This window comes from Oxyura jamaicensis, chromosome 2 (assembly GCF_011077185.1).
Source record: "Oxyura jamaicensis isolate SHBP4307 breed ruddy duck chromosome 2, BPBGC_Ojam_1.0, whole genome shotgun sequence".
NCBI lineage: Eukaryota > Metazoa > Chordata > Aves > Anseriformes > Anatidae > Oxyura > Oxyura jamaicensis.
The window spans coordinates 128,084,992-128,096,784 of NC_048894.1; the positions used below are offsets into that span (position 1 = coordinate 128,084,992).

An 11,793-nucleotide genomic window follows, 5' to 3' on the forward strand; every position below is an offset into this window, starting at 1 on the left:
ACTACAATGCAGGTTTGCAAATATGGCATTAAAGCAGCACTTGGTTTCATTTGGAGTGCATGGCACTATGAAGAGTTTAGCTGGTGATGACTGCTGTGTACACATCTGTAATGACTGTTAAGTTTGAACATATTCATCTCTAATCCCACAAACCACCTGAACAATGATTTCTTGTTTGAAAATACATTGACCACCTCTCTTGTGGGCCAGAAATTTATCAAAACTTTCACACAAAATAGCAAACTGTTGCATCTCCCATGTTGCCCATATTTGCTTCCACACATGGTCATTAGATAGAAAATAGTGCAAACCAAATATGCTGTCCAGAAATTTGACATTTATGCAAAATTAAAACAACAAGCCTGGAGAACATCTCAAGCATTCCCATCTGCTCACCTGTACATGACAGGCAGTATTTATGCATCTGAATTATTTTGGTAAATTTGAACTAAGTCTTTTCATAAAAACTTACTAAAATCACCCGCTGAAGAAAAATATAATAGGTGTTGTAAAAGGCTCTCTCTGGGACACCCCCAGTGTCTAATATCTCTGTTAAGCAGTGGCAAATGATACTACACTGAAAGGTTCATTCTCATTTCCAATTCCTTCACAGTGTATCTATATCTATCAGCAACAGGAACTGAGTGAAATGGAATAGCTGTGTCTTGATGACTTGCCTATGGTGTTCTGATTGAAATGCTTAGTAAGTTTTTTAGAAGGATTTTCATCTTAATTTTCATATTCCTGGCACTTTGCCCACTGTACCATTGGGTACTGCAGAAAATTCAAATCAAAGCTAAAAGCTGGCATTGTGACCGAAAAGTTTTAGATTAAATGAAAGATGCTGTTGAGCTGTTCATAATATATAGATAATAGTTTATTTCTCTGTAGAAGGCCATAGAGGATAAATCAGTATTCCTTATTCATTCATGTCACTTAAAGCAGTTCACATCAGGGCTGGCTAGGGTATGAAATTTCCTTGTGATAAAATTACATTGTCAACAATGAGCATGAAATTCTGTTTTACAAGAAGAACAGAAATAGATAAGACTTAAATTAGGAATTATAAATGTTTTCATTTTTATATTATTTATGGTCTTTATTAAAGGCAACTAAAATAATAGGGGATAACAGTAATTCAATGAAGGAAAAATGTGTTCTATTTTCCTATAACATCTGTAACACTTGTGAGCTGTTAAGGATTTCTCTTTTTTTGCAGAGCCATCTACTATCTCTAGCCACACAAATATGAAACATTTAGGAAGAAATGAAATTGGCTTTGTGATTCACCTGTTTCCTAATCAAATAGATGTCCATTAAAAAAAAATAATAATAATAAAATAAAAGCAGGTGTTGCGAATTTCCTGTTTCCATTTTGATTTTCAAATATTGCTTCTTCTTGAAATCTCTAATCTGAAGAAAAATTATGAAGATTGTAACTTCAGCAAAAAGACAAATAGGATTGGACAAAACAAAGGTCTGTAAAGTAGTGAATGAATAATGCAGACAGAATATACTGAGAATTTGTATCATCTCGTTCTCTTACCACAAGAAAAATGGTACATTCAGGAATACTGAAAGGCAGCAGATTCAAATCTGAGATAGCAAGAATCTTTTCTACACAGTATACATAAGATGTTACCTAGCCCAAGCAAAATTTAAAGAGCGGTTGAATTTATATGGATAAGAAGATCTATAGTTATAATAAAGATTATGTTTAAAACAAATGATGAAAAGACACAAAATCAAACACTTAATGACTTAAATAAATAAATAAATAAAGTCCATATGCTAGACATTTTACCTAATACTAATTGTTTTCACTTTCCTCAGAGGCATCTAGGGTTCTTGTCAGGCAGAAAGTAACAATAGACGAACTACAAGTCTTATCTAAAATGTTCTTGCAAACATTCTTCTACAAAAACAACAACAAAATCTTTGTTGTAGCTACAAATTAGAAACTCCATGTAGGATATCATAGTTTCTTGTGAACATACACAAACATACAAAAAATTTGCTATTACACTTCTGCTCTTAAGCGTTGTATATGCATCACTTTTACATAATACTTTGTTTTATGGAACATCCCCCATCCCACTCTTGCTCACCGACAAGGAAGACTTTGCAATTCTCTCTCTAAAAGCTCAAATCTGCACCATTTGTTCTAAAAGGTCAAGTGGAAAGAGAGGCTGATAAACAATTTCACGTAATACAGGCTGCTGAAGGATATCAGGATATCCTGCTGGTTTCTCTCTCTGCTCTCCACAGTCCACAGAAGTTGACTTCTTTCTAAGGCCCAACAAATATAGTTAACTTTTCTGACCAAACTAAGCCTGGAGTATTACATCTGGAGCCTATGTATCAGTTACTTTGGCTAATGCTTCTAGGTTGGTGACAGAAACCAGCTTAGGTATTGTTGATGATCCAGAGGCAAAAGACACACACAGTGTCTTTCTGTAAGCAGTGTAGCACTGACTTCTCTGGGAATTGGTCACAGAAGACAGTACTGTGTCTTATGACCTTCATGTTTATGACCTCATAATTTTGTGACCTCCTTCTTATTTTTAAAAATCTACAGTAAAAAAAAAAAAAAAAAAAAAAAAAACAGTATTTGCAATAACATTTTCCTTTTAATTCTGATAACAAATTGTGTACATAAGAGAATAAATAAATAATAATAATAAAATCAGAAAAATAACTCCCTTTGTTAAATATTTGACATGCAAGAACTTCACAGAATGAATTGCCTCACATAATCTTTAGCCATTAACACTAATACTGACACAGTGCATTCTAAAACTAACAGTGCATCTCTAAAACTGACTACTCAATGCACTCCACTGCTAAAAGGGTTTGCTGCATTTTTATCAAGGTGAGTCTGTGAGTAACTACTCAGTCCACTCTACTTCTGAAATGGCTTGCTGATTTCATGTCAAGAGAAGTCTGGAGGCAACAAACAATCAACAAAAAAAAATAACATTATTCATGCCACTAAAAATATTATTAGTATTGTCAGGAGAAAAATATTTCAAAACACAAACCTATTGAGTCTTTCAGTCTTTGTTTTCATTAGACAATAATTTGAAAAATTGGAGGTTGGAATTTTTTTCATTTACCGCCCATTGCCATTTGTTTGTGTTGTTTGTTGGTTAGGCACCAGACAGCACTAGTAATAATGCCTAAATCAAATCATTTGAGATGTGAAAGTCTAGTAAAGGCAGATCTCAGGTGTATACCTTAGCTTCTGCAAAATCCCACAGGAAGCATACCTGAGTGCAGCTATAGCTGGTAGGTATCTACTTCAAAATAAGGGCAAAATCAATGGATCAGGGAAAACATTTAAAAAAAAATAAAAAAAAAAAAAAAAAAAAAGCACAGACTTATGGAGCAATTAAAAAGCTGAAAAAAAATGAGGTGTCTTGGCAGACTTAACTTGAACAAATGAATTTACATTTGGGATTACACAACCACATTGTATGCTTTTATGGAAACAGACTAGTTAACATAACAGCTGCCACATCACATGGGATTTATGTTGTTGAGAGACCCTTCTAAAAGTAGTTAAAATTAACAATATGCCCAAGAACATTTAGTACATAAACTGACCCATTTTCTCAGGTTTTTAAATGTGTTTTTTAACAGTTATGCCCTGATTTCCTTTGACTTAAAATTAATTGTTCTAAAAAAGATGAAGAAGGGTAAAAGGCTTGGCTTTGGGATCAGGGCCAAAGGACACTGATGAATACACAAGATGATGGGAAACAGAACAAACTGCTACAGAAAGAATTGGAAATAAGATACAGTCAAACGAGGCGAGTGAGAAGAAAGTCATTTGAGCTGGAGTGAAGAAAGATATGTAGATTCTTTGGAACAGGCCCCACTCCACAACACTGTTGATCACTGTAAGGAAGTGATTTGATGACATCTTTTTCTTTTCATGTATGTGTAGTTTTTAGTGAGATTACCCTTGGCCAAAGAAACGGAAGAGTTCTAAGACACTTCATCACTGCACATTCCTGGCCACGTTCAGATTTCTTAGGGGCAGACACATTTTCATTGCCGTCCATGTCTTCAGTTTTGCCAGATTTCATGTAAGAAGGAGATATTAAAGATTGATGGAAAAAACTTCGATGATACATTAAATTCTATCCCTGTAAATTACAAAAAAAAAATCTAATGAAAGACCCCACAGTCAAAACATACCCTATGATATTGACATTACTCAAAATAAGTGAACTAAGATTGGGGGGTGGGAGACTTTTTTATGTAAATTATTCATTTGCTTAAAGATTCATCTTTATAGCAACCAGAACTGTTTGTGAATTCTACTTAGAATCAAGGACTAGTTTCAGATGGGACAATACTGACAAAACATTTCATTAATCAATCATTTGTAATTTTTCCAAAATCACTTACTGTGAAATTTCAAGGACACATTTTCTGGACAGGTTTAATGACTAAAGGAAAGATTTGCAATTGTTAATTCTCTTCTGCATTTTGTGTCTGCCCAACCCTCCACCCCCCCCACTCCCCTTTATTTTTTGTCTCCCCTACTCTAAGTGACTTAATCTGTAGCCAGATTCAAAGCTATCGTTTGTTTCTGGGGATTTGAAAATACACTATCTGCTACTTTCTCATGATGAAGCTTTCGCCAATCAGGCATACATGTGCTTGAGGAAGGCTATTTTCCATATCATTTGTTGGTGCTACTCCATCCTACACAAACTATCAGAATTGTTACTGATGACTGCAGCAAATGCATGTAAGCTAGGAGAGGTGTTCAAATAGACAATACTTCAGTTATTTTTGCCATTTGCTTCTTTGTCTTTTCTTAATAGTGCCAAGAATCAGAAAGTTCATTTCTGGTTTATGTATATTTCAGATTTTAGCATTGCAGTTTGGACACCAAATCAAAATCACAACTCTTACCAAAAGTTTCACCAAAGGTACAAAATGGTGACAAGATAGAGGCAATACCTCCTTTACAGATTTATTTGCAACAGTTTGACCATTGTGCCTGTTGAATTCCCCAAAACCCTGAGTCCACAGAAAAAAATAAAATAAAATAAAATAAAAAATAGCCTCTACACAAGGCTGAAGGATAGGCAGCAGAATTGCACAAGATGTAGAGATGCTAAGAAAACTGATAGTATATAACTTTAAAGCACATGCATTTTTATCACAGTTCTCTGTATCACCTCATATTTATTTTTCTTAATATAAAAAAGATTTCTCACTTCCTCACTATTGTAGGTTTCGGCCTGAGCTTATTTTGTTTTATATATTTTTGTATCTATGCCATATTGTGTAGGACTAGACATTTTATTTAAAATGTTTATGGCTACTTTAGCATTGCAGCACATGAGCTTCACTGATTATAGCTTTGACTATTAGCAATATTATTTTTTTTTATATCTTCTCTGACGAATAATGTCTTTCCGGTCTGACCTAAGTACATTTTACTACACAAGCATGGAATTTCATTTACTCCTGAGAATCCTGATGACTCATTAACAGGGATATATCCTTAGGTCTCATTAATGTAGTTCTTACTATAATTTGCAGACGATTAGATAAGTGTCTTTTTAATTCTCTGTCCTCCTTTACAGCACATGTAGTCTCATAGTGTGCCTGGAATGATTATAGCAGATAGATATTTTAAATTATTTTTCCTTTCTCTGGATTTAGTCTTTTTTATGTGCATCTATTCTCCCTTTCATTTATTTTTTTTTCTTTTTAATTGTACGTGGCTGGTTTTGAAGTGGGTAATCATTTCTCACTGTGGTGCCTCTAACTACTTTAGAAGGCTTTCTCTAATTCCTTTAATACTCAGAGAATCACAAACACTGCAGGTTCCACTAAGGTTTTAACAGTACAGTGAGTCTACTTATAGAAATAGCTCAGAAACAATGCATTTTCTGTGCACCAAATAAAAATATGCATACCACTCCACTACCCCTGATTTTGAGAGCTGTTTCTGATTACTGGTTGAAAATTCCCTCTGTTCTTCATTAAAGGCTGAGATTCTTTTAAAATGCTTATTTACGGTGGCAGTCCTAAGGGGCAGACTATGTATTTAACTGCCTACAGCTTCAAATCTCTTTCAACATGAGGCCAACTCTGTGTTAGGTAACTTGTTGGGTGAGTGGTGCCACATTCCTGCTCTGTCTATAGGATAAAGTAGCCGCAGTACAACATGGCTCATTTGTTCCTAGACTATCATTAGCATTAATGAGCTTTGCATGTATACATCAAGAAGAGGAAAGGAGAATCATAGCTCCTTATACTCAATGTTTTGTTTTCAGGGGTCCTGTCTCTGGCTTAAGCTCATTCTTTGTGAGCCAAAGCTTGCATGCCTGTGAAAAGATTGAGTAAACAGGCCATGTGCAGGGGATATACAATGCACTGAGTGATGCAAAACACTCTCCCTCCCCCAGACTTAAATGTGTCACTGCAGCTTGTGTGATACAGCAGCAGATCCCTCCTGGGGAATGGGTATCTAATAATTTTTTCCTTGACCCTGTCCCTTTGTCAAACACAGACCTTTCTTGCAACCCCTATAAATCTGCTGTGGTGACATATGCCATCAAGAATGGTGAATGAGCAGCAGGGATCCCCCTTCATGACCTTTCTTTTACATGCCACTGTCCTCCCCAACTAGCTGAACCATTGTATTTAGGACCCTCTGCCCTCACAGGGAAGGGTGCAGTTGTATTGGAAGGAGAAAGAAAAAACCAATGCATAAATAAGAGGTATTCACTTAGAAGACTGTCTAATAAACTGTTAGGTGAAAATCTGAAACACCAGGATATAATGCCTAAAGTAACTGAGATCTTTTTCATAGCATGGCTTGCAAAAAGGATGAAGTTAGAAATAGCATCTACATACTGCATTCTGCCCTGCCAAGGATAAACTCACCTCCTGTTACCTTGACCTCGCAACTTTACCTTTCTGTGTCACTTGTGTCCTCACTGAAAAACTGAATAAAAACATTTGCAGTGTCATTAGCAGAAAATACCAGAGCACTGAAGTGCTACTAAATAGAAAGCTCAATTTCTGACTTCTAAATACCAACTAACTCTCAGTCTGAAGGGTTATTCAGACCCTACCCAGTGTCCTGTTCTTTCAGGCAATATACAAGTGCAGCATGACCACTTCTGTATTCATTTCCAGGCCCCTTTTTATAAGTACAATAATCTCATTGCTCCTGTTTGTTTGCAAATATGGTGGAACAAGGCAGTCCTGGAGTAGGTCAGTCACCTGTGGGTCTGAAATTGCAGCACAACAATAAAGGCTGCAATGTCTTATTTCTGTGAATCAGTACTGCAGTGGGTAACTTTTACCAATTAAATATGCAATTTAATATATATATCTTTTGTCACCTGTAGTGAGAATTACATGAGGTTGAAAATATCTTGCAAGTAATTTAATGCAAGATACTTATAACAAGCAAGGAGATGGGTGTTTGTGTGAACTCCTTGAAGAACTGCATGGAGAAATAGATGGAACAGAGCAGGGAGAATAAATTCAGTAGCTGACAGGTATAACTCAGTTTGTGGAGGACAGAACTATAGATAAATTCAACTATCTCCACAGTGCCTGGATGTCCTCAGTTCATCTGCTTCTGGTATAGTTTTATATCCTCAGTACCTGAAGGTTCTAGCAAATAAATGGAGAAAAGCCAGATCAATGAATGCATCAGGACAGACCTTTCTGTCATGGGAAACTGACAAAACAAATAAATAAATATATCCATCCAGTGTGTTTTAGATCCTAGAAATGGTTTCTGTTCTCATCATAATTTTCACCATAAAGTAGTTTTGGTAAAACTTAGAAACTGGTGATGTATGCAGCAGCTATGGAAGAGCTGACTGTGGGCTTGCCCAAATGCAGTTGCCTGACATGCTGCCTGTGACTGGCCGGTGTAAGCAAGCTGAGCAGTGTTGTATGTCGCCAGGTGAATAGGCTCCTTCATGCTCTGGGCCAGCACTCTGACTGTGTCTCTTGTGGTGTTGTAAGGCCTGCAGTAGTCACCCAGAAAGGTGGGTCCCACTTAGCTGATGATTTTTGTATTGTCACTAAAGACATAGTTGTTCATTTTGCAGCTATTCGGAAGTGGTGTATGAGAAACCATGTTTCAAATACTCTTTCAGTTTCATTCATATTAAGCACTGCTACGCACATATCTGATAGGTCTGGTAAGAAACCTGTCCATCAGGTGGCAGAATGGATTGTTTTCAATCTATTTCACTGGAGAAAGTCTGCTTTGTATTAATAATTAAACATGCAGTGTATCGAGGACTTTGACAAGAGTCTCCTACATCCTTGTCATAATAATCAAGCTACGGACTCAGCCAGAAACTCTGCCATTTTCAAATTCCTTCTGTAGGACATTTTCCAGTTTGTAGAAATAAATTACCGAGACAGAGAAAAACTATCTGGATAGCCCATGACATTAGGGCACTCACAAGGGTTAATGGAAGAACTGTGTTCAAGCTGTGCTCTAAATCTTACAGAATAAAAAATTAAGCCCAGATTTCCCAAATCCTCTGTGAGTACCTGCCTGCAGACTACTGACTTTCTAGCTTTGAGGAGAAATACAACTAGAGACCCAAAAAACCCTTCAGATCCACCCCTCTGCCTGGATCAGGCACCTTTCTGTAAAAGTGACAACTTAGACAAGCCAGCATATTGGCAGGAAAAAAAAAAAAAAAAAAAAATGTTGACAAAAAAATTCTTGATCGCCTTAATTGAAAACTCTGGCCTGGGCTGTGAATCTCTCCTCTGGTATGCAATTATAATGGGTAGCACTCAACACAAAATCTAAACCAAAACTGAAAACACTCTGTGTCTTCTCAAGTTCTGCTGCTTGAATTAAATTATTAGAGCCTGCTGTAAAACAATAATGATTTCTACTGTCAGAAACAATGTTTCAAGCAGATGTGAACCACGCAAAGCATATGTGAAAAACGTGTGATCCACACACTAAGGTCACAGGAGCCATTTAGACGCCACATGTAAAATATGTGAAACACATGTGGAGGCATGATTCAAATTCACATTTTGTTTGTCCTTTGGCAAGTATCAAGAGCAAAGGCTAAAAGAACTAAACCTCTCAAAGGCAAACATTGTGCCTGTTAAACTTTCAATCTTTATAAAAGATTAACTTTTAAAAAATAAAAAATAAAAAAATCCTGCGAGGCAGACTTCTTAACCCCTCAAATTATCCATTGCTAATGCTGCCTGATACGTCCTTAGTGATGGAAAATTCTTGTTACCCTCTTTCTTAATTCCTACCAAAGCAAAAAGTTAACAGATCTCTGCTGTCTTCTGTTACACAGCTAATCCTTGGGTAGTAATGCTACTTTTACCCAGTGGGCTTGCCCTGCTTTTTGTGAGCACTCATGGCGTGAAGCAGTAGAAAAATCTCACTGAAGGGAGCCTGCAGTGTTATGAGTTGTTCACAGACAGATGTTTGGTTGGTGGTGAGCTGAGGATTTGACTCTGGGTACAGCTTGTCTCACCTAAATTCAGCCTCATCAGGGTTAGGCCTCATCCATCTATCTAGACACCTTTACTGTTATTGGAGAGGCATTTCCAAACTCCATGATAGGATGCAATGAATCCCCTCTAGAGAGGCTTTGTTTTCTATATACAGGGGTCAAATAGCTAGTTAGGAGCTGAAGCTTAACTCCTAGAAGGCTAAAGTAAGTTGGCAGCAGACTTTGGATGGTGAACTCCTGCCCATAAGCCAACACCACCCTTCTCCTCCACACAATTGCAAAGAAACCCAGGCTTTGTTTCAAAGCAGGGATGTAGGTGGTGGACAAGTCTCCCCATGGCACAGGATCTACTTGCAACATCTTCAGAAGGAGTTTTCTGACACACCCTATCCTCACAATATGGAGGGCTTTGCCAGTAGACTTGGAGCAACCAAGCCCTGAGGAGATCTATGTGTGGAGTAAGGTCTGGCTTTTCATATGCATTTTCTCTACTCTCTGTCCCTAGAAATTCTGTGCTGTGGGAAACTGAAAGGTGTCCACCCTCCTCATCTTCTCAGCCACTTTTTCATCGCCTCGGCAGCACCACATGTGAGCTTGATAAAGCCAGAATTCATGTAGCTGAGAAAAACAGGCTCTGTCTTGAAACTCCTGTTTATGCAATGACCCCAGTGGAATGATTCATGAGAATAAAGGTTTTTACATAGAAGAAAGTGCTACAGATTCTGGTCCATTCTTTCACTGAAACTTTTTAAATGAATGAAAAGGTAACTACAGCAGAAACATGCTAAGATGCTAATATGTGTGTTCCTTTTATAACTGAAGACAACAGCAACTTCCCCTTTGACATTAATACAAGAAAGATTTTGTTTCATATAAAAATGCAACATATTTACAACGATTTTAAATTTAAGAATAACATTGATTTCATATACAGTCACATGCATCCACTGCTGTATGTCTCTCTCCATTGCATGTCATATAAGCTGTACTTTGGGGAAAAAAATCGTTTATGAAATATTCATGGCCAAACAAATAATGTCCATAAAAATCAATTATGAAGTCAATTTTATTTTTATAATTTTTAATACACATATCTGAGGTGCAGAGAGAAAAAATAACTAAGCCCTCCGCAGACCATTATAAGCTAGATAAGGATTTACAATACAAGATACAGCACCCATAATGCTTGAAGGATGATGTCATGTCTTAATTATGTTAGCATTTAGTGGATATACATCAGCTCCACATCTTCAGATATTCAGAATTTACTGTGCCCTTTCTTTGACCCTGACTTTTTTTTTAGACAACTGAAGTAAGGAGAACATATTCAAAGCAGATTTTCTTTTCCAACATTCACAAAGAGACTTCAGACAACAGGGGTTCAAGTGAGCTCTGGTTTTAGCTATTTTTTTTCCATCTCCACTGCTTGCTAAGAGTTTAGAATCACAAGGGGCTGATGATTTTCAGCTCCCCTCAAGGGTCTGATCCCACACCATCAAAAGGTTTGTTGTCATTGTTTTCTGTGGGTCTTGAGGGTTCTTAACCTGTGAGATATATATCCAGCATATGGAAGGGACAAATCTGGAGGACTGAAAGTTGAAGTTTTTTTGGTCCTCGATGGCAATCCCACTGACTTTGCAGGGCTGTTTCATACACCCTTACCATTTGCAGGTTAAACAACAATATAATGCATACAGATTGCAGGTTTGTTCTTTTCTGGAAAAAAAAAAAAAAAAAAGCTAGCTCCTTCAGTCCTGTACATATTGCAAATGCACATAAGCACATGCCTACTTGCAGCCACGACAGAACCAGTATTTTATTTGTAAAGAAGAAATTTACATTTTAGTCAATTTAGCCAGGCATAAAAAAGGTGCATTCTCTGAGATCACCTCATTAAAAAAAAAGCTTTTGTTGTTGTTATTAAGACCAGGATTATATGAGAGAACAAGCATAGAAAGGACCCTTGCAACAATCATCAATATTTACTTTTAAGACTTATTTTTTAAGAGCTTGGCTAAAAGCCCATAGAATTAGTCAACTCTTGCGTTCAAGGAGATTAATGAAGTTTGGACAAGGGGAAATGTGTATGAACGTCTTCCAGCAATTATATTTTTTAGTTTTTGTTTAATAGAGACAGCTTTTCTTTCCAGAAATGCTACAAAATGACATATATAAAAATGAAACTACAGTAATTCATTGTTCTTAAGCTGTTTTTCCCATAGCGCTATCATGACTTGTCTATCAGACACATTCTCTGCCTTTGGATGAAATGTCAGTTAACATACATATC

General features: G+C 36.7%; 1 long non-coding RNA gene across 1 annotated transcript in view; it reads right to left on the reverse strand.

The window, feature by feature from the left end:
* Positions 1 to 1,079: 1,079 nt before the first annotated feature.
* The window catches only part of LOC118161822, a 195,979-nt gene continuing 185,265 nt past the window's right edge, over positions 1,080 to 11,793 (reverse strand). The window contains exons 4-7 of the long non-coding RNA XR_004748182.1: positions 10,442 to 10,491; positions 6,919 to 6,971; positions 3,966 to 4,151; positions 1,080 to 2,943 (exon numbers count right to left, since the gene is read on the reverse strand). This is a non-coding gene — a long non-coding RNA (uncharacterized LOC118161822). The remainder of the gene's footprint in view (positions 2,944 to 3,965; positions 4,152 to 6,918; positions 6,972 to 10,441; positions 10,492 to 11,793) is intronic.